At 39.7% G+C, this 23,403-nt stretch overlaps 1 protein-coding gene across 2 annotated transcripts in view; it reads right to left on the bottom strand.

Annotated features, from left to right (window-relative positions):
- LOC134625863 (leucine-rich repeat-containing protein 4C-like) overlaps positions 1 to 2,317 on the bottom strand; it is a 44,463-nt gene extending 42,146 nt beyond the window's left edge. The window contains exons 1-2 of one of the 2 annotated variants that reach the window (XM_063471190.1): positions 1,885 to 2,317; positions 1,258 to 1,687 (exon numbers count right to left, since the gene is read on the bottom strand). The gene's annotated coding sequence lies outside the window, so the exon portion shown is untranslated. Of the gene's footprint in view, positions 1 to 1,257 lie in introns of both variants that reach the window. The other variant, XM_063471180.1, reaches the window with a different exon arrangement.
- Positions 2,318 to 23,403: the final 21,086 nt, after the last annotated feature.

Below are 23,403 nucleotides of genomic sequence, written 5' to 3'. Positions count from 1 at the left end.
TGGGAAGTACACTTGCAACAACCTGACTCTTTAGCAACCTACTGATCATAAAGAACAACTGCACCAGTGCTTACCAGAAAAGCCTATTTAAGTGTCTACTCATGAAAAATGTTACATCAAACAACAGCACATATGAGATATCGTATGGGAAGGCTCTGCCTATATGCGCATGCGAATTTGTGTTAACCAACCCTGAATCACAGACTCATTCACACTCAGCCCGTGTCCTTCATTTTACAGGCATGCTGTAAAATCGCCAGAAGTGAATGTGGATGAGTGTAGTTGAGAGGGAACCGGTTCAGGTTTAAGTGGACTGCTTTTAGCTGATGCCTGCACCAACAATGCCAGCTCCATGTGCCTATTTCAACCAACACACATGTATTTTCAGCATCAGGGCATTTTCAGCACCTCCCACTGATGGACAGCTCCTATTCAATTTGCTTTCTCTTTGAAGACTGCATTACTAAAGCTACTTAAACCCAACAAGTCCTTCAAGATTTGACAGCTTAGATTTTAAAATGCTGCCCTATACTTTCTCTGACCTGCTCAGGCTGTGTTAGGGGGAGAATCAAAACCTCATTTCTGCTCGAGCTGTATCACTCACGAGTTGCTTGGTTTGAGATACACTGGGTCACCAGTATAAGCATAGGGAAAAGAACAAAAAACATACACGAGCATATTCTATACAATAAAGCATGACTCAAACCTCCAACTCAAAGCGCCCTTCCACTGGACCAGCCAGCCCACCTGGCCAATCCGGCGCCCTTTTTGCTGCAAACGTGTATGCTGAGAATACCTGAACTGAATTTGAATTACCATATGACGTCGGCCTTTTTCTAGCTTTAATGTCCTATTGGCAACAGAGACTACACAGACTCACGGTGTCTACCGAGCGCTCAAACACACGATTTGGTGCATCAGTTACCCCCACATCTCCTCAACCCCCTTTCCTATCTATCTTTATCCCTCTCTCTATATAGCCCATATATCTCACACACAGAGACACACACACAAATCCAGAAGGCACACAATCGCTCACACCCGAAAGAGAATGCGACAGCTACCGTAACCCATAGAGAAAGAAAGAAAAGAAGGACATATGAAAGAATATTTAAAAAGTAGCTTTCCTTACATTGAAGTCTGCCACCAAACCAAATTGCGGGTTAAATGGCGATGGGAGATTAGTCTACATGGGGATGCACAGCACCACATCACACCAAACGGGCTGTATTGGAGTGAATTCAGTGAAATACTTACGCATTTTCTCGAATAAAAGAAATCGAGGTTGATCGAATGAAAAAGCAGCAGGGCCCTGGTCCCCGTTTTCAAGATTTGCAGTACGACCGAGGCACAAATCTCCATGTGAAAGGGATTAGAGGCTGCTGCAGTCCGCGTCTTTTCTCGATCACAAGTCAAAATGTTCGCCAGCGAAAAATGCCAAACATTCAGAAAGAGTTGCGTGGATCTGCGGTGCGGCCACCATTCCCTCGGATGCAACGAGCGCCAATGAGAGAGCGGGGGAAAAACGCTCAAGAGGACCAGCAGTAGCCCCCCTGGACTTGAAGGTATTCCTCTGGACTTGAGAGGAGGAAATCCTGCAGAGTTTTAGATGGTCAAGTCCGAATAGGCCCCCTCTTCCTCTCCAGACGAGTCACAGTCCAAAACTGACTCCCACCGGTGGTTTCCTCTTTGAAAATCGCCAAACCAAATTCGACCAAAAAAGAGAGGGGGGGGGGGGGGAGAAAGGGGGAAAAAAGCACAAAAAAGAGAGAGAGAAAAAAAAGAGAAAAAAGTGGACTGATTCTTACAGATATGCCTGTTTGGCTGTGAATTTTTAATAAAGATGAACAAAACCAGTGGAAACACCTGACAGTTAACAATTACCCATTTAAAGCGTTGCTGATAAGGTCAGCGCAGAACGAACGGGGTGCAGAACCGTCCTACAAAAAAAAAGAAAAAAGAAAAAAGAAAACCTGAGGACGCCTATTGGATAAAATTAAGGATATCCGTCCCACTGCAACCATCACACGCGTCGCATCAGGACAAATGGGTTGTCATAGGCTCCTCTAAGAGCATATGGCATACAGTATTCTCTATTAAGTCAAATGGGAAGATTCTACAGGGTGCTATTTCCCCCTCCCCACACACACACACACACAGCAACCCGGCGCATTGATTACATAAGCGCAGCTATTAGTAATAATTCCGCTTGTCAGGGAGCATGTGTCCGATCCGGGTGGTGAGACAGCACCAGCATCCTCCGTGTGTTGCAAATAAAGCGCCTTTTTTTTTCTTGCCCACCGTCTCCTAATGGTCCCCCCGCTCGCTGCAGTCCATGACTGGAATAGCGAGCACGTTGAGATCACGGTCTCCAGGCACAGATCTGGCTCGCGCGCGTGCGTGTGAGCGAATCACGTGTGTGCGCGTGTAGCTAGGCTACTAAGTGTATGCAGGTGCGGGCACGTGTGGGCGAGAGCGTGTTCCCGAAAATTGCCTAGGGACCACTTTAACTTTGACCACTTTGCCTGCGCGTCCATCTGCCCATTTAAATCACACAGCGGTCGTTAATTATCAGGGATCAATAGCATTAACGCAAGCCCAGGTCTAATGTCTCCGTGTACGTGTGTGTGTGTTTATGTGTCTCTGCGTGCGTGTGTGTGTGTGTGTGTGTGTGTGTGTGTGTGTGTGTGTGTGTGTGTGTGTGTGTGTGTGCGTGGGTACGCGCGCACGTGTGATTCAGTTGTTGATGAGGTAGCCTATGGTTGCCACCTACAGGCGTTATGCTCTATTCAGTCATCCAAAACGGTCTGCATCCACAAATAAACCCACATTCAACCGTTCAACATGTGTACATCCTACCAGCTTTCTTCCACATAAAAAGTGCAGAAAGAATCTGAATTGACCACCATGTTAAAGTCAGTACACACACACACACACATATATATATATTTATATATATATATATATATATATATATATATGTATATCTTTTCATCATTCCCATCAATGTCATCTTCTTACTGATTTACTGAGTCCTAACTGCCAATAGTCATAAGATGAAATATAGGCTGGGATAGTAGGCGAGGAGCTTTAGTGACTTGCAGACCTGCAGATAGACAGAAGTGAGTGTGGTTTCATTTGATCTGAGATGAACCGCCTGTCTCATTAGATGACATAATGAACCACAAGTCAGCTACGTGACAGAGCGGCTCCTGGTCACTGAAGCCAGGCTGTTTTATGAGATTGAGAAAGACAGGGAGAGAGAGAGAGAGAGAGAGGGAGAAAGAACAAAGATGAATATAAATTAGTCATAATGGTATTGTATTACATGTTGTTTTGATCACACAACAAATCGAATGAGAGCTGTGGGAGAATCTATGTTTAAAGTAAATAGTGACAGCTTATCTACAGAGAGGTGGTGGTGGTGGTTGCGGGGGAAAAACATGGATGCATTTTTAAAGAAACACAAAACAGTGACACTTTCATAAAGCATAACTGAACGGCTTGATGGGCATGAAAATGAGGTGAATTGTGTGCTACGGTCTTCACTGTCAACACATCAAAAGAGTAACTAAAAGGGATTTTGGACTGGTATTTTAGGCATTGCTCTCAACTGCTATTATACAAGTCACAAGTTGCACTCTATGAGTTCAGCTTCCTTATTGATAAATACTCAGTTCTTTATTGATTAATCAAACCACTTGTCCAGTTCAAACCTGAACATAATGATTTAGATTCTTGAAAATATTTTTAAAAAATCCAGTCAGAGCAGGTGAACTGCTTGCATTTCTGCAATATCGTCATTAAGGTTCAGTGATGGTGTGTTAGCGCTTGTGAAGAAAAATAAACTGTTAGATGAACCAAGAAATTAGACACATTAAAAGTTGGAGCTGATAATGGCGCTACAATCAGATTGGGGTATTGGACATTTCTGCACCAGAGTATATGGCGATCCATCCAACAACTGCTGATGCAGTCCATCCTGCACTGTAACACTGCGTGCTGCTAAAGGAAAAGACAGTGAATCACCAAAGTCAGATCAATCTATCATCTTTGGAACCTCAATATCTGTAAAATATTCATGACAGTCCATTAAATGTTAAGATGTTTCAGTCTAAATGTTGGACTAACCAGCATAACAAGCAATAGCCATTCTTTGAGCTTCACCAGTAAGACTTATGTTTGGCTATCCCCTTGATCTCAAGGTGATAGCACATAGCACCACATATTTGATTTGGCAAATTTTCAACTACATGCCCTTCCTGAAGGAACCCTAAAGGGATTTGTGTTTTCTCCTAGGATTGAACCAGGGAACCTGCACTTTTTAGCCAAATTTGTAAACCACTACACTATGAAATATTACACTAGTAGGATATTAATCTATTAATCCAGTAAATATTTAACCAGTTCTGCCCAAGGGAATATTTCTTTTGTACAAATGTTGTTCTCTCTGGTTTTTTTTTACTTCTACAGTCTATGCCAGTGATAACCGAGTCATTTCATAACACTGGATCATAGTACCCAGCACCTTATTCAGACATCTTGTTGGATCCATGAATTTTTAACCTTTGGAATCTTGTAATTTAGCTAACTTGTCATGTACTAGTTGTGTTAGCTAAATCATACTACATCTTTTATTTTTTATGTAACTGAAAAGGGCTGGAAACAATTATCTAGCAGCCATCAGTATACACGGTAACCATGAATGAATGTGTCAGACATAATTAGCCACAGTAAGTCTTAATTTAGAAAACAATATAAAATTACTGGTTCCATATGTGCTATTTTTGAATCTGTTAACATCTATCTGACTTTAGTCGGTGAACTAGAAACATTTTCAGCACTCTCATAAAACATTTTAGTTTCCACATCTGTGAAAGTCAGAACTTGCCTCTTCATGCATAACTAAAACGGTAGCTTGTTAGAACACATGCCAATTTCACTTTGATTAAATGTAATCCTGTTCTGAGGAGCTAAATTAGTGGGACTCTTATCTTAGTTCATTTTCATAGCCTCATGTAAAGTCAGATCCAGGTGCACAAAACTGGACCTTTTAGTTTCCCATTACATATACTGAGCCATAATTGCGACTTACTTTAGTATAATTCTCCTACACTGCACTGCAGTAATACCAAACTGGCAACAATCATAAAACTCAGAGACTTTTCAGTCTTCTAACTAAAGATGCATTCAGAAATATTTTCTGTTATCAGCATTTTGTTCACGCTTTGATGAAATATGAATTTTAATTCCTCGAGCTCTCTTGAGCAGAAAAAATTAAAAATAAAGGTGGAGGGAACTGGGGTGGGGAGGTGGGGTGCACAACCTTTGTTGCTAAAAAGAAAACCTCAGCAGATCTGTACAATCAAATCAATGTCAACCACATGCTGCCTTAACTATGTACTCCCTCATTAGAATGTTTTTCATACAAGGACAATATAAATATACTGTATGTCTTATTTAAATCTGAACAACAGCAATACTTAGTGTCAGTGCCAAAGACTTTCAGCCCACAAATGGCTTCTGGGTGGTAAATCAACATACTGAGTTAGAAGCTTATTTGACAGTTTGACAGCTTCTCTTACTTCTATTTTCCATGCAAAAGGCATGGTTGGAGATTTCTGAGACCAGGTGTATATGCCTTTATATTTTTCTGAAGGATTTCAAGAAATGTGAATCTGTCATCCTTCTTTTAGCCTTTTTTCAGACAAACTAATCAGCCTAAAGCTGCTAGGATACTATATGTCAGTACATGTAATTTGAGCGTTCTATAATCTGTAGCTTTCAAAATGTAACATATTCATTCCAAAAGGGCTCTTACTTACACAATATCACAATAGGTATCATTTTTCTGGCATTTGAAAAAGTACAACCCTGTCTCTCATATAAATATAACTTCTTTGCAGCTAATTATCTAATTATTTCTATGCAAATAATTATCAAACCTTCCATAATTATGTATTGGACAGTTTGATAATTGCAGCCATATGAAAAACAAAATCTTTATGCAACTCTCTGCAGTTCTGTGAAAAACTAAGCACACCATAGCTGCTGCCATAAGAGTTCAGAGGGTAAGTACAACCGAGTGCTGCTAATCAAATGCTCTTGATTAAGTGATCATCAGCTAGTGTGATCGCCACTAAAAAAGCAGAAGTTTTGGCAGTTTGCTGGTCTGGAGCATTTGGATATATGTTAATACAGTGCCATAATCTTTCCAGGCAGGAATTAACGATCCAGCAAATTCAAACCAAGGTCGGACCGTCAGTGCTTGGAGAAACTGCAAAAAAACCCAAAAGCTACAAGTCACACTTTATAAGCCTCAGTTAGCATGTTAAATGTCATGACAGTCCAATTAGAAAAAAAAAGCTGAACTCTCATCTGCCTCTCACCTTATGGCAGCTAACAACCCTGATTTCAGAAAGAAGAAAATAGATGAATTGAAGTATGATTTGTTTCTCTCTGAAGAGAAAATGGCAGCACAGTGTAGGATTGCAACGTTGCATCAGAATAAACCACAAGACTTCTGGAGCAATGTCATTTAGACCAATAAGATCAAAGTGGAGATGTTTGGTCATAATGCATAGGGTCACGTCTGACGAAAATCAAAGTTTATCAGCAAAAATAGCAACTGTCAAGCATGGTGGTGGAGGGGTAATGCTTTGGGATGGTTTTCAGTCTTCCATGAATCCCTCTGTATTCCAAAGTATTCTAATGTGAAGCCACGGATCTGACAGCTGAAGCTTGGTCAAAAATGTGCCATGTAGCAGGACAATAATCAAGCACAGCAGCAAATCAGTACTGAAAAATAAAAGAATATAGTTGTTGCAATAGCACCAGTCAAAGTCCAATCCTCAACCCAGTTGACAGGCTGTGTCAGAACCTTAAGAGAGCTGTGTATGAATGAATGCATAGAAATCTAAATGGACTGAATCAAAATTGTAAAGAAGATGACTCCAAAATTCCTCCACACTGATGTGAGAGACTAATAAATCATACAGAAAATGATTGCTTAAAATGATTGGTGCTAAAGGTGGTTCTAAAAGCTTTTGAATCAATAGGCATTGCACAGAGTCCCATTAAATAGTTACATTCAGGTATTTGACAAGTTATAATGTGCAGTTTCTTTCAACTAAAATATCTGATTATACAGTATATCTTCCTTCGGTGCCTTTTTATGGACCTTTTTAGTCAGTCACAGCACTTGGTTAAAGTCATGGAAAGCTCTTGTCTAACACAGAAAAAGATGTGTGACATATTTTAAATGTGGAGCTTCATCCAGTAATAAATAAATAAATATTGCTTCTGAAGGTAATCCTGACAGCCCTTTTGCTACAAACACATAATTGAGAGAACAATTTAGTTGAACGAAATTTCCGAGTTTCTGCTTAAGATATGATGAAACGATAAAGGACAGTAAGAATCTAAATGTGCTTCGTAGAGCTTCACAGAGACTTTTTCTTTCTTTCTTTTTTGGGGGAAGAGAAAGAGGATACTGCTCACTGGCTTATTTAGAGATACTGGCTTTAAAGTCTGTCAGACAAATTGAAGGACACAGATGGGAAAAGCTATGTGAAAGTGTTTAACAAATTATGGGCAGAGATGGCTTTAGTTGATTCTTTTTATCCCTCATTTTGGTCCATAGCCACTTATCTGTCAAAACAAGTTTGGCCTCTATATTTCTTTCTCTCTGTGAGACATCTCTTTTTTTTCCTCATCTTCCTTCCTTTCTATCTTTTCCCATCAGTCTGTTGGGATTGTTGGCTCGGCTGCTGTGGTAGCACAAGTCCCAGACTGCTTTCTGGGACAAACTTCAAGAAGCTGGGCTGGAAGAAAAAAAACACGGAAGGGGAAATATGGTGAGCGAAAGAGAAAGAAAGAGAGAGAGGATCCTCTAGCTCTACGGAGCCTCTTCAATTATTCAAATGGCCGCTGTCCCTCTGCACTTGTTCTCTCTGCTTGGTTTGAATATTAAAATGGCCGCCCCCAAAGAGACAGATATCCACAAGATGAAGCCCACGCAGAGAGCAAAGGCTGAGTGTGCTTGACTTTTTTGCATCTCTGCCATAGCAGTTGATGAACAGGAGACTATCTATGCAACTACATGCATGACTTTGAAGAGTGACGAATTCTTGTCACGTATGGCCTAAATTCTATTAAAGACAGGCTCAGGGACTGCCTTATTAGCATCAAGTAGAGCATGCTACCTGTATCCCAACAGACAGGAAAAGCCCTCTCTGCTCATTCGTGCAAACTGAAGTGATAACAGTGTCCCTGGTATTTTCTTTGAGGGGTTGACCTGGTCAGAATAGTCTGGTGGGACTTTGTGACATGAACAGGAAAGTCTAGGATTATGAAAGATTAAGATTCTCCTCACACTCAGTGTTGACAGCACAATAACTTTATTTCACTTTAATTTTAGCCAAGGTTGCTAACAAATATAAGATCAAGTTATGTCAGATAAAAAGCCCCAAACTGAAAAAGACAGCTTGCTGCTGTCCATAAATGCCAGGTCTGGTGCCCAACAACTACAGGTTCACATTAAAGGATCTCAAGGCTGTTTTGACACAATGGAGGTGGTGCTGTGCACGCTTGCAAATGATCTGAACAGGGAGTAGTAAGAACCTTTGTAGTGGTCCCGAGGTGCACAAGGAGACTGACACAAAGAATCAGCCATGTTTCAGTGAGGTATCTGCCTTTTGGGGTGTCATAGAGCTTTCTGATTACACCACACATCTGAATATATTGTGAAAAACACCATCACATGAGAAAGAATGAAGTAACCATCTGACCATCCATCCATCCATCCATCCATCCAGGGTTATATTGTGGTGTCCAAATCTCTGGTTGTGATCTATAGGCAACCATTCACATTCACATCTACACCTGGGGGCAAGTTAGAATCGCTACTTCAACTAACAGATCTTTAGACTGTGGGAGGAAACAGGAGCAGCTGGTGAAAACCCACGCACCTACTGTGGCACTCAGTTAATAGCCAATCACCTTAGGAATGGCAGCGATGCAAGCTCATATCTTTTAAAAAGAAAAGAAAGTCAGTGACTCAAGTCTTGCATACTAATTCTTAAGGAAATTACAACAAAATGTATTATTTAAAAAAAATGCACAAGTATTCATTATACTAATATTATGGCCCTTATCGATGTGATGAGCATTTTCTCAGTGTGGTGAGCAATTATTGTTTTTTTCTGTCAAAAAGTCAAGAAGAGTAATTTCCTGTAGGACAATCTGGGGATACATGTTACTAGGCTAGTCTGTAATTTTAGTGTTTACCAAGAACAAATGTCAGGTATTTTATTTAAAAGCAAATAATGTAAGGATGGTATTACGATAAGCCTGAAAGTAAGGGAAAAAAGGAAAAACTCTGAGACTTGCTGTCTCATGACATCAACCAGTTTTAAGTTGTTTCCTAATAAATCCTTTACACTGTTGTTTCCATCATATTTTCAGAAATCTGCATAGTTTGTGACTTTGTAGTGCCTCAAAATCTCTTGGCACAGCAAAAAACTTGCACATGACCCATGGTGGCAGCCTCCTGGAAGCCACATGTTAAAAGTGTGTCACCTGCAGTGTTGCTTTTTTGGATACTAGCACCAATCAAGATGCACAACACTGTGTGAGGGAGGAACAAGGCATAAAAATGCTAAGTAAGCACCTGGTCATCTTAAAAGCTGCAAACCTGCAAAAGTGGTAATGTCTAAAAATGTCAAAAACACAAACAAGGTCAATTACAAATATTTGACCAAACAGTATAGTAGTTTAAAAATGATTTAAGTACCATTACTTCTTTGTGGTGGGGTTAATGGTTTAATTCAACTTTTTCCACTCCTGCGAAGTCGCAGTTGAAAGTTTGAATTTTTCTTTAGAACCTAGACTAATAATTGTTAGTCTAGGACAGTGGTTCTTAACCTGGGTTCGATTGAACCCTAGGGGTTCGGTGAGCCGGTCTCAGGGGTTCGGCAGAGCCTCCGCCGCAGAGGTCACAGAGGTCCAGACACACCCGAATTATCGTGTAAATTTGTGATGACACGCCCCCTTCTGGCCATCACTGGCTGCAGACTGTCATGCTACACTGCTTGGCCAATCAGGGCTGCGGGGAATGTAGCGCGCGCAGTAGTCAACAGGTGAATGTAGTGGTAGTACTTCGTGTGATTTATTTTAACATTTTAATCCATACTAACTATGTCGGGCAAAAGAAGAAAGTGGTCGGACGAATATGTACAGTATGGATTCACATGTATCACGGAACGTGATGGGAGTGAGCGTCCTATCTGCATGATTTGCAACGCCAAGTTGAGCAACTGTAGTCTCGCACCGGCAAAACTAAAGGAACACTTCTTGAAGCTGCATGGAGACGGGGAATACAAGAACACAACACTTGCTGAGTTCAAGGTGAAGAGAGCCAGATTCGGTGAAAGGCCCACTCTGCCTGCTCTTGGATTTGTAGCCGTTAACAAACCGATCCTCACAGCATCGTACGAAGTTGCTTACCTGATCGCAAAGCAGGGCAAGCCACACACCATTGGTGAAACACTCGTGAAACCAGCTGCGTTAAAGATGGCAAATCTGATTCTCGGAACAGCGGCCGAAGGTAAATTATCCCAAATTCCTCTTTCAAATGACACCGTCAGCGACAGAATAGAAGACATGAGTAAAGACATCTTGGCTCAAGTAGTCGCTGATCTGATTTCAAGCCCGGCAAAATTCAGCCTTCTGCTCGATGAGAGCACAGACGTTGCTAATCTAAGCCAGCTTACTGTTTTTGTGGACTATGTGAAAGATGACATGATAAAAGAAGATTTTTTTATTTGGTAAGCCTCTTACAACAACAACTAAGACAGCCGATGTGAAGAAGCTTGTGGATGACTTCTTCAGAGACAACAATCTTTCATGGGACATGGTTTCTGCAGTTTGTACGGACGGAGCTCCAGTCATGCTGGGAAGAAACTCTGGCTTTCGTGCGCTAGTAAAAGCCGATGCACCACACATCATTGTGACTCATTGTATTTTGCACAGGCATGCATTGGCAACAAAAAACTTTCCTCCAACAATGGCAGAAGTATTAAAAACTGTGGTGGAATGTGTGAACTATGTGCGAAATAGTGCTCTGAGGCACCGCATTTTCAGCGCATTTCAGCTAAGAAAGCCCTGGATTTTTTTATACCATTTGTTACAACATATCTTTGCGAGCAATCCTTTTCGACGATGCTGGACATAAAAACGAAGAAAAGGAACAGACTTTTCTGTGAAAATGACATGAGACTGGCACTTGCCAAGGTGAAGCCACGCATATCTGAACTGGTCTCTCAAAGGCAACAGCAGAAGTCACACTGATTTGCAGGTATGTAATTTCTTGTAAGTTCATGCATTGTGTTGGTTTTGTTCTTTGAACAAGGTGATGTTCATGCACGGATCATTTTGTGCACCAGTAAAAAAACATATCTATGTCTTGAATTTGAAAAAAAAAAATTTCACTAAAGAGGGGTTCGGTGAATGCGCATATGAAACTGGTGGGGTTCGGTGTCTCCAACAAGGTTAAGAACCACTGGTCTAGGAACTTTGTGGAAACTGCAAATATCCTCTGTAATTGTTTTATAGCTTTTTGTGGCAATATATAAATTTCCATGAATTTTAACACTAAATTATTAAGAACAATATTATTCATAAATAAATTACAAATTTAAATGTACTTAATAAATATTAATGTAAATTCAGCTAAATTCTCCATATAAAATATAATATGTATACATTTTTTAGCACTGTAGAGAGAACACAAAGCAAACATGGAGGAAAACGTGATACTCCTGTACTCAAGGCGGGAAGTTTCAAAGTAGCCAATCCGAGAACATTATTCATCTTTCCTTCTTGGATCTCCAGCAGATGCAGTCCAGCATTCTTTGCATCATAACAGTTTACAAACTGTGTAGCTATCTCACTAAGTCTTCTTTGTTTTTCATTTTGTTATCTTTTGCTGTTTAAATGATAAAAAATAGGCATTTTTTGACCACATCCAAAATTTGCTGAAATCGCAGGTGCTCTAAGAGCGTAACGCCCTGCGAATTTCAGGGGTCAACTTTATACGTATGTCATAATTACTTTTGAGGAAATTGTAACACAACAAAAATGTGTCATTTGGATGAACAGAAACAGCCAGTGTGATCCTGAGGAACATGCAGACTTACTTTTGTTTTACTCTCTGGTTTTAGTATAATATTACCTGTGTTATAAATGTAGTGGTTAAGGTTGTTAAGACTGGTGTCCAGCGGTGAGCGTTACCTTTCTTCTTTGACTTTTTTTTGTCATGCGACTCAGTAAAAACTCCCCAGAAATAAAACCTCCAAGGCATTCTGCTTTATTTATTTCATTTTATTTTGTTAGTATTCAGTGATCAGAGTGAGCAGCGTAGGAGGATGAACCTTAATGGACCATTACAGCAGTTCCAGATAATTAAAGTGGCATTTCTGTGTATGCATATTACACTAAAGCCCCTTTATGGAAGGAGAATAAAAAAAAATCAGCTGGTGAAATGAGTGTGCAGACTGTAAATGTAAATGTACTCTAAAGTGAATAGAAAGCTGCCAGCGTCAGCAGCTCCTGGGGGCAACAAAGGTACATCCAGTTTTAATATAAGGTCAAGCAATCTTGAGGAAACCAATGTCAAAATTAGGTTGATTCAAGTTAGTGCCCAGTCAATAAAGACAATGGTTATTGTATCTAGTATGCAAGTGAAATACTCTAAGTTTAAAAAAAAATAATGAGTTCTGCTTTTTTATGGTTCATAAAGGCTCCAATATTATCAGTATGTAGGTCAGACAGAATAGCCTGTTCACATTTTATTTATAATTTTTTTCCTATGAAAATGGGACATGGTGTGTATAATGGTCATTTTGACCTTTGGATGCTGGGCCACAAAAACCCCAATTTTTTTAAATTAGATCCTTTGGTGTTGAGTGTTTTTAATTCGATTAAAAAAAATTAAAGAAAAGCTGAATCAAAACCAGAGTTTAAAATAAAGTACGGTCCCGTCAGATTTGAGTTTGTCATTTCTTTCTAAGACACCTTAGCACTTGTCTAATGAAAGGCTGACACCTTGGATGTTAATATGTATAATAAATGCATAAATATCTGAAGCCACAGGTCTTTCAAAGTGTGTTATAAGAAGCAACAGGCCAATCATAAAAGTGATTTTTGTGACACATGTTGCAAGAGAGCATAAGAGAAGAAAAAGGTAAGGATAAAAAATATATATATTAGCCCTTCTCATAGGTTGCAAGCCAGTTTATATTAAGAACTGAGAGGGGAAAAGTAATGCAATGTGTTGGCATATAGTCAAAAATGGTACGTGCCCACATCATTGCTGAACAGCGCTGTCCAACAGTCCTTGTTTCTCCAGAATACATTATTGTGATTAATTACACCAGGTCCCCATTGAATTTGAATGACCTCCAAAAGAGTGTACAAAGTCCTGGTCATGTGACTTCCTGTACGGTGCCCAGATTTCTATAAAGAATGATAAGGAGCCTTATTAGCATAAATGTGAAGACAGAGAGAGGCTTCTAAAACTGGCCTGGGTGTTATATCTTTTATCTGGCAACTTTCAACAGTTTTACCACCTCACACGGAGCTACAGCTCGGGAAAAAAAGACAACAAAATCATCCAAAAAAAGAAAAATGCTGAACACATGAGGAGGGTGATTAATGCAAATGCTTTAGGCGTTGCACAGGAACGCATAAAGATGGCAGTTAAGGGAAATTTAGTGTGCTCTTCTTTTTTGCCATAAACATCATACCATGCCACAATAAAGCAAACCAGTGCCTTGTGAATAATGACGCTCTCCTGCATATGCAGCCCATGAAGCAATGAGAAATGACAATATCGGCTCATTATATGCATGTTGTCATATGTGATGTGCAGGTTTGCAGTCCTATGCATAAAACATCTCTATACTGAGAAATGCTCTCAAGAGTTAAAATCATTAGGAGTGAAATAGAATCGCGGATGAATAATGGATTTTATGATTTGATAACCTTCAGATGGAAGTTATAATATTTTAATGTGATGGGTTTGCTTTAGATTCAAGATTTAGAAAATTCTATTCACCAAAGTATAGGAAAATTGTTCACCCTCTGATGATCAGGAAATCGCAGATGTTTTTAGATATCAGTGTAGATGGAACTGCAGGTTGATATACTGGTTGTCTTACTGCTGTAGCAGTTCAATGCTTCTCTTAATCAGAACGGACAGTGGGTGCTGTGAAGGACTGAAGCAGTGACCTTCCATTTGTGCGATTGCTTCTTGCAAGCCCTTGCAAGTCTTCTGCATCATTGATCTCTCTGTACTGAATTTTATATCTTAGCAAAAATGTCTCTGAATAAAAAAAAATTGTATTGAATAATCAATGCCTAGAGGGCATGGATATATGGAACTCGTGAGCATTCTTTAACTGTTTTAACAATAAAATTTTCACCTTAAAAAAGCCTTTTTTGTTACTTTTTCTATCCTGAAATCCTATCAAACGGCTGCCGGATGACAGATATGATCAGGTGGTTGTATTAATCACTACACAGGATCTTGTGTTACAGTCTTTTGTGGCATAATCCAGACTGAGCACCCACACAGCAGCCCTATTCAGATGTCAAAGCAGAAGGCTATACTCACCTTCAAATGGTGACTGAGGCATAAATCTATGTGACAATTAGACAGGCGACACAATTCATTATGTAACAAACTAATCTAGCTGCTCTTTCCAGCAGCCAACTCATTTAATTAATAAAAGTTACGTCTCCTAGGTTATCAGATATACATTCCTGTTTTGGGTTTTTTTGCAGATCTTATGTTACTACTGTGCCCAATTCATCACTAATAACGATTCCTTCTAAATCAGTATTTTTCTCTGTCCTCAGATACGCGAGGTTTGCGGAATGACTAAAGACCACCTGGAGGCCTCTTCACCAATCGATACCAACCTCATGGTTGACGTTATCTCCTAAGGAGGGGAGTTGAGATTGATTGTTGTTAAGCACTTTACAGGATGGAAAGAGGATGAGGACGGATCATAAAACGCCCACGCACACCTACCCATCCCTTTTCAGCCGCAACAGAGTGCAGCCAATCAATAGAAGCAGGATCAGCAAAAATAAATAAATAAATAATATTAAAGAAGTAAATATGTGAATAAACAGGGGGGCAGCAGTTAAGAAAACAAGAAATTGTATCAGAAATTGCTCGAATCTATGACAGTAAAAAGCAAAAATCTTATGTTTTTTATATTCATTCTAAGCCAAATAAATAAACATAAAAAAATTGTTATTAATGAGGTCAGGTGAATTTTAATTGATCCCTGTAAGACTGATTTTGCATTTTTATGAGTATTATGTAACCAGGGGAGTCTGCGTTGTGCGAGACAAAGAGACTAGAACCACAGATCTCTTTAGAGCTAACCTCTGTGTATTCCTGACACGAGAGAAAGGGAAAGGCAGATCTTCAAATTAAATAACCACGACCCTCCAGCTTCGAATTAATAAAGCAAAATTGGGGGATTAGCTTAACTCACTCAGGAGGTAACAAAAATATGCACAATGGATTATTAGAAAGCATGGGAAGGAATTATGACATCACATTAAGGGTAGGAGGTAAAATGGGTACACACATGAATTGGGAGGACTTAATCAGTGCGGTTACTGCTGTGTACTGACAGATTTTGAGTATATAAAAGTATATTTTAGCGAGAGCAGAGCGCTTTACATTTTCAGAGCTTTTATAGCAGCCTTTCAAGCCTCGGTTGTTATTATGTGACTGAAATGACTCTCATTGGTAAATAAGGTGTTTTTTATAGGCACATGGAGCTTTACTGGAATACCTGAAGAATTAACCAAGAGTCAACATTACATAACTGCACCACCTGACAGTCCTCATTCACGTCACAGCACATTACTCCCGCTGTTCCCGTTTCTAGCAGATATAATCAGCACAGATATTTTAAAATCAGCAGCACATAAACCTGGGGAAACAGTTGAGTACGTTAAAGCTTCAGAAGTCTCTTCACGGCCACGTTGGAGGTCTCAGTTCAGTATTTACATGTCGTCTTGGAAGGGAGACGTCTGTTTTCACTCAGTCTTAGTCAAAGCTGTGTTTTATTCGTTTGACAACACTCATTTTAAAAAACCATTGATATCCATTATTCATTAAATTGCACTAGTCATTCTAAACTGGCAATAAATAAATAAAATAAACAGGTGACTACAGTTTTTATTTATTTATTTTTTTTTAATTGCACTACTTCACTTACAGTTTGTCTGCACTTGGACACGGTCTACCGTGATGTTGGTAGCTCCTGGATTAGCCCTGTGTGTGCTGTTGACTTGGTGCTATTTTGGTTTTAGTGCCTTCTGTTGATGACACACAGTCTCAGTGCAACAGTGTCTCTTTTGCTTGTGGATTAATAAACCCACAGATTTGGCAGTGTTTAATAATTTGAGGACATGAGATTCCCCTCAAACCACCTGTGCTATAAATACAGTGACATTGCTGTCATGGTTGCGATGATTCATATGTTCTCGAGGGGTACAAACCATTTGCGATAGAGAGAGAGAGAGAGAGAAAATGACCACCAGTTTAAAAAAAAACCCTCAATGATACATAATGCAGCAAAAAGTATGATTTTGTTATACTGCACTAAATAGAACACCATGAAATTGTTTAATTTGCTCCAGATGGCAACAAATGATTCATTCCTTAATCATTTTTCACAAGACAGTATGGAGGATATATACAAAGGAAAGATGTTCCCCTTTATCGCACAGTTTGTTCTCAGACTGAAGCAACACAAGGCATTAGATAAAAAGTAAATCAACAACAAACGCACACAACATAGTACAGGAGCAAAGACCCATGATTGTTTTCTTTTTGCACGTTAGCAATGACTGGATTTGGTTGTAAAGCACAACATAAAAATGCTACAGCTGTTTTAGATTCAAATAAGTATTTTTTTCTCTGTTCTCACTAAATGAACTCTTTAGTTCTGTAAGGCCACGAGAAGCACAGGCACGGCAATTAAACACTCGAAGTAGAATTATTTGAAAGTCACTTAACAATCTGCAGTTTTCAGGAAAAGGAAAAGTGAAGCAAACCTGTCTGTGACAGGTGGGCAATCACAAAGACTCCAAAAAAAAATAATTGTGAAAGCACTGTGCATCTCACGGCTTCTTAAAAGAGTGAGATCATTACAGCTGCCAGCTGCACAAAAATATTTAAGATTAAGTGAGATGGGAAGACTGATTCACAACATGTCTGCCTCACAAAAGTCTGACAGTCTCAATGGTGAGGAGGACATTAAGTTAAAGTAGCTCAAAAGTATCAAATTAAAGTCTGGCATCTTTAAAACTTTGAGCAAAAGATCAAAAAAGAATAATTTGACAGTCATTGGCTTAAACTCAGGTGAAATATACAGAATCAGGCAAAGATTAGGAAACACACTTTAAAAGATGCTTTCATGACCTATTACAGTCAAAACCCAGGATCCCACAGTGAGCCACTATTTTTAGCTTTTTCTAACTTATTTTTTATTTTGATGCCGGAAGCAACATTTTAATATGCTAATACATGTTTTTCCCACTTAATGGCACCAGCTCTTTGATACCGATGCATCCACTTGCAATTAGAATGGCAGGGGCTAAGATTAGAGTCACAGAATAAGAGTAAAAATGGAGCCGAGTGTGCCCTACATCTGTCTGAATTTGTTCACAAGGCTGGTCAGGATAAGGACAACGCTGGGATCCACCAGCCAGAGAGCGCTCACTGGTAATGGTGTAGGTGTAAATGGAGTCATGCTCTGTTGAAAGAGTAAGGCTTGTGTGTTCATTCGCCTCATCCATCATATTTGAGGGTGTGCGTGTCTTGTCTATGTGGGCAAGGAGAGACGGAGGATGCTCTCCAGCCGGGCCCAGGAGATGGGCTGAAGGGAGGATGACAGATGACGGATGAGGTGCCGTCATGGTTTCCTAAGAGCTCAGTAAGACCTGTCTTCTGGCGGCACGTCTAAATTATTACCTCAGCTTCTCTGCCGTTTGTAGCGTTCAGCCCTGGTCTTGTGTTATTCAAGCAAAGCTGCAGACCTTTAGGTTTTCTAGGCTTGAGATCTTTCTTTCTACTTTTTTTTATTAACATTTACCTACAGCGAACAACGCTCCTCTGAATGGCTCTTGCTCTTTAACAAAATCTGTCAATTTCTATTTTCTGTGATGTTAGTTGCACATTTGAAGGTTTATCTAAAGTGATGAGTTAATACGAAGCATTAAAGGCAGTGCTTTTTTGTTGTTGTTGTTTGTACACAGGTTCAGTGAAAATTCTGATGCCCAAGTCATCTATTTTTCCATTTCTGCTCTGGTGCCAATGATAAGCATATATATTTCAAGATATTTCACCATCACTTGCCAAGTTGCATTGCGATATGGATTCAGCAGATGAAGAAGTGGTATGTAAAGCAAATGTTCGTGCTCTTTGAAGAGCTGGTCTCAAGCCAACGTCACTATTATAAAATGCTTGACACAAACAAGCTTTAATGATGAATCCTCCTGCACGCTCATTAATTCAAGAGTTTACTGAAAAAAAATCTAAAAAACATGCATGGAGTGTGATCTGCTGCTTGAAGGCAGACTCTCTTGCTGGGAGCTTGGATAGCGAAGGGCCCCGATCCGTCTAACATGCAACTGTGGTCCTAGACAGTACAACTGGCAAGGACGCTCACAGAAATGTGAGCTAGACGCACGTATCTGCCAGACACTGTGTGCCGGTGCTGAGTGGGAGCTTCAGCGTGCCAAGTTGATGTGGGAGAAAATAGAGTGCACAATGCAGTCCAAAATACAACAAAGTGGGCCTCTCTTTTTGCTGAGAAATTACACAAATGTAAAGTGTCAAAAAGATTTGCATATATTTGCAAACTAAATGGCGACAACAAGTCATTGTTATAGCAAGTGCGGCTTTGCTGCGAGCCCATGGCACATCTGCGGTATCACAGTCTCCAAGAAATTTCAAAACAAATTGCGGAAATGCAGATCTCAGCCAGGATCTGTTTTAACTGGGCACGTGGAAGCTTTGTGTAAGTAAGGCGTGTTTCCAGAGGTGCTTTGTACATATTCAGCACAGTGTTCAAGATGATATGATTCTTTCCCTACACAATGAAATATTGAGAAAGAGGATGAAGAGAATGGCCGCAAATCTGTGAAAACTTGAAGTGTAAGAAAATAAAGCCTCTGCTTTCTTTCATTAAAGGTGTAAATGATGTCCTACACCTCCGCGCTCTTTTATACGAAATATCTGCTCTCACTGGCTGTCTTTATTTTCTTTAATTACCCAGGCTGATCTGAAAAAGGTTAAATAGCACATAACACTGAACAATCTATGCAGTCTTACACGGGTTTTGTGCGTGTGTGTCCCGAAACCATGGATTTTCCTCCACCCATTCATATCCTACCTTTGAAAGTCTGAGATAGGTTTTACACTTGCGTGTTGTGGGACGTTTTCGCACATTTTCATGAAACCTTCATTATAAAGTTTACTTTCACCAACTGTGTGAAAATGCCCAACTTTACAGTAGGCTCGGTACAAAAAAAATATTGCTGCCATATTTCAAAGTTTTCACATCATAACAATTGTAGGAGGATGATTGTTTGTTTTGTTTTTCCTTTAATATAAACACTATTCAGAAATATTTATCATTATGGGCACATCTGCTTTGACAGCTAAGTTTTCTTTTTCAGTTTTCAGGTGGACTAAAAGATATTTGAAGCTCACTGGTTTTTTTTTTCTTTTTTAAATACATTTAACCCTAAAGGGTATATTAGTAATAAACACCCCAGTTAATATAGTTGTTAAAGATAAGTCATGAGGGAACGGCTGTAATGGCTAAAAAGTGCTAATATGCACTATATGGACAAAAGTGCTGGGGCACAATCAGATGCGACCGAGGGCTGACAAGCCATGCAACGTGTTAACTTTGCAGTGATCGCAGGGAGGAGACAACTCCACCTGACTCCACCCACTCCTGCTGCAAATGGTGTGCATGATTCTGTTTGAACAAATCTACTGACAACAAAAGCCACTCAGTGCAAATGAAGAGTGAATATATATCCTTCTGAGAGTGGAAAAAAAGAACCAAGAACCAAGAAGAAGAGAAGGGGGGAAAAGCCAATCAAGAGTGGTGCAGATAACTAAATGCTGCTTGTCTAGCTTTAACTGTGTGAGAGAAACACTTGAATAATGCAATTACTACTAGCAACACATGATTTCCTTTGTTTACTTTGACATTTAACATTAATTAACTTAGCTAGCAGAGCAGCCTAGTGTGTCCAGCCTTGCTGGCCGAGACCTGACCTAGATGAATGTGCAGTTTGGGGGGGGTTTTGGTGTCAAATTATTTATAACATAATGATGATGAATACTAGTTGGAAGAGCTTTCTGTGAATTTTTGCCTAGAGCTCCAACAGACACTGGAGCCACCACTGCCTACAGGAGCTCCTCAGCCATAGAAACCTATGCCATGAAGCTCCCAGGGCACACTTTTTGTGCTGATGTTAATGCCAAAGGAGGTTTGGAACCTGTTGGTAAACCCAATTTGTAACTTTACATTGTCTGGCACTTTGTGGCCGAGACAAGACTTTGCCATAATACCATTTTTATCAATGACTGTCTAATATCCAGATGGGAGGAAATTTCACAAACTTACTTATTGCAAAAGATCAATTTATTTACTATTACCTCCACTGAATTCAGTGAGCTCTTTGAAACGACTGACTCTTTCACAAATACTTGCAAAGGCAGACTGCATGCGTAATTTAGTTTATGTAAGGATAAAACATAACTAGTATTTCAGTCACAGATGTCTTGGAAGATGTGCTAGCATACTTAACAGGACAGGAGGCCATAATATTGCCAGATAACTAGGGATGGGTATCGAAACCCGGTTCTTGTTGAGAACTGGTTCCCACTGTTTCAATTCCTTGGAATTGTTTGCCATTTTTGCAAACGATTCCCTTATCGATTCCAGTCGCCCCGAATGACGTCACCATGGCGCCTAAGCGGCTCAAACGCTCAAAAGTTTGGTTATACTTTACGAGAACGGATGACAACAGGGCAACTTGCAATACTTGCAAAGTAGATATTTCATTTAAGGGAGGAAACACTACAAATATGCAAAAGCATTTGCTCACAAAACACGCGATGACCTTAAATGAATGTCATGTTTTTTTTTGTTAACACTTTATTTGTAGTTTTCCAATTATCATACATAGCATTCTTATATTTTACAGATAACCACAAAACAACAATCCCCACAGATCACAAAGACAGATAATACCAAGACAGGAAAAGGGAAACAAACAAACCAAAAAAAACCAACAACAACAACAACAGGGGGGAAAAAAAAAAGGGGGGGGGGGTGCACTTCTCTATTGTTTTTACAGGACTGTTCTAGGGCAAACAAAAACATTCAAGATTCCAGTTCCAGACCAGGTAGATTGTTGACGTATGTTAACAGAGGGTCCCATGTTGTGTGGAATTTGCCGATGGATCCGTTGAGAGTACATCTGATTTTTTCCAGTTTGACATTTTGCATAACATCCCTTATCCAGTGGTGGTGTGATGGAGCAGTAGTAGACTTCCATTTAAATAAAATCAGGCGTCTCGCTAATAATGACAAAAAGGCAACAACCCTCTGTAAATGGGCAGGGGGAACAGAAGTCGCGATACCAGAAAAACAACCAAAAATTGCCACCAAGGGGGAAGGCGAGATGTTATAGGCATAGGCTTTAGAGATGACTTCAAAAAATGATGACCAGAAAGGAGCAATTTTCGGACAGGACCAAAACATATGAAGGGAAGTAGCTGGAGTCTGTTTGCATCTATCACACGATGGGTCTATGTTCGGAAATATTTTTGCTAGTTTAGCTTTTGAAAAATGTAACCTGTGTAACACTTTGAATTGTATTAGGGAGTGTCTTGAACATATAGAAGAGGAATGGACCCTGGTAAGAGCCATATCCCACTCTTCGTCAGACAGCTGGGCACCCAAATCATTCACCCACTGTTCTCGAATGTATGAAATAGACAGGTTACAACTGTCCATGATATGTGAGTAAATAAACGATATTCTGCCTTTTTTCATCTCATTGACCCTTAGTATAGAATCCAAACAGGAAGGAGGGGGGAGAGTAGGAAAATTAGCAACCTTTTTACGTATAAAATCTCTGATTTGCAAGTATCGCAAGAAATGGTTATTAGTCAGACCAAATTTTCTAGATAGTTGTTCAAAGCTAGCAAACGTATCATTAATATACAAAACCTCAATACTGTGAATGCCCCTGTCGTGCCAAATTTTGAAGCCATTGTCCATTAAAGATGGTTGAAAAAGATGGTTACGTATTATTGGAGAGTGAATAGAAATACTCTGAATACCCAGATGTTTTTTAAACTGATTTACAATGCGTAGCGATTGAGTAACAATTATGTTATCTTTAACATTATTAACTAGAGGTGGTAGGGGTGCGCAGAGTAAAGCTGGGAGTGAATGCGGCCTGCTTGTGACCCTTTCAATCTGTAGCCACGCAGGGATCTGATCATTCCAATCCTTTAGCCATAGAGAGATGGTATTGAGATTCGCCGCCCAATAATATGTGCGCAGGTTTGGCAGTGAGAGCCCACCTATATTTTTAGGTCTTTCCATAAATTCTTTTCTTATACGAGGCGTTTTATTATTCCATATAAATGAAGAAACCATTCGGTTAAATGACATGAAAAAAGACTGTGGTATGTAAACAGGTAACGCCTGAAATAAATATAGAAATTTTGGCACAATATTCATCTTTACAGAATTGGCTCTCCCAATGAGAGATAATGGTAAAATAGACCATCTTTTAACATCTTGTTTGCACTGTTCCAATAGAGGAGTGAGGTTACTTTTAAACAGACTGTAATAGGATTTGGTGACTTCTACACCCAGATATGTAAAGGACTCGGTAGACAACTTAAATGGCAGATTTGGGTATTCTCCTGCATTATTACTAATGGGGAAGTATTCACTTTTAGCTAAATTTAGTTTGTATCCAGATATGCTTCCAAATTCCTGTAAGACTCTGAGGATTTCAGGGGTAGATGTGATTGGATTTGTTACATATAACAACAGATCATCCGCATACAGGGAGACAGTGTGAGTTATGCCACCACGCGAGATACCTTGTATACCATTGTTGCTTCTAAGAGCTATTGCAAGTGGCTCTATAGCTAAAACAAAAAGTAATGGACTCACTGGATCCCCCTGCTTGGTCCCTCTGTGAAGAGGAAAAGGTTCTGATAAGATACCGTTGGCATAGACTGAAGCAATCAGATTAGTGTAA

Source organism: Pelmatolapia mariae, linkage group LG1, assembly GCF_036321145.2.
Source record: "Pelmatolapia mariae isolate MD_Pm_ZW linkage group LG1, Pm_UMD_F_2, whole genome shotgun sequence".
NCBI lineage: Eukaryota > Metazoa > Chordata > Actinopteri > Cichliformes > Cichlidae > Pelmatolapia > Pelmatolapia mariae.
Note: the sequence above shows the minus strand (reverse complement) of the source record. Positions and strands in the feature narration are given on the sequence as shown.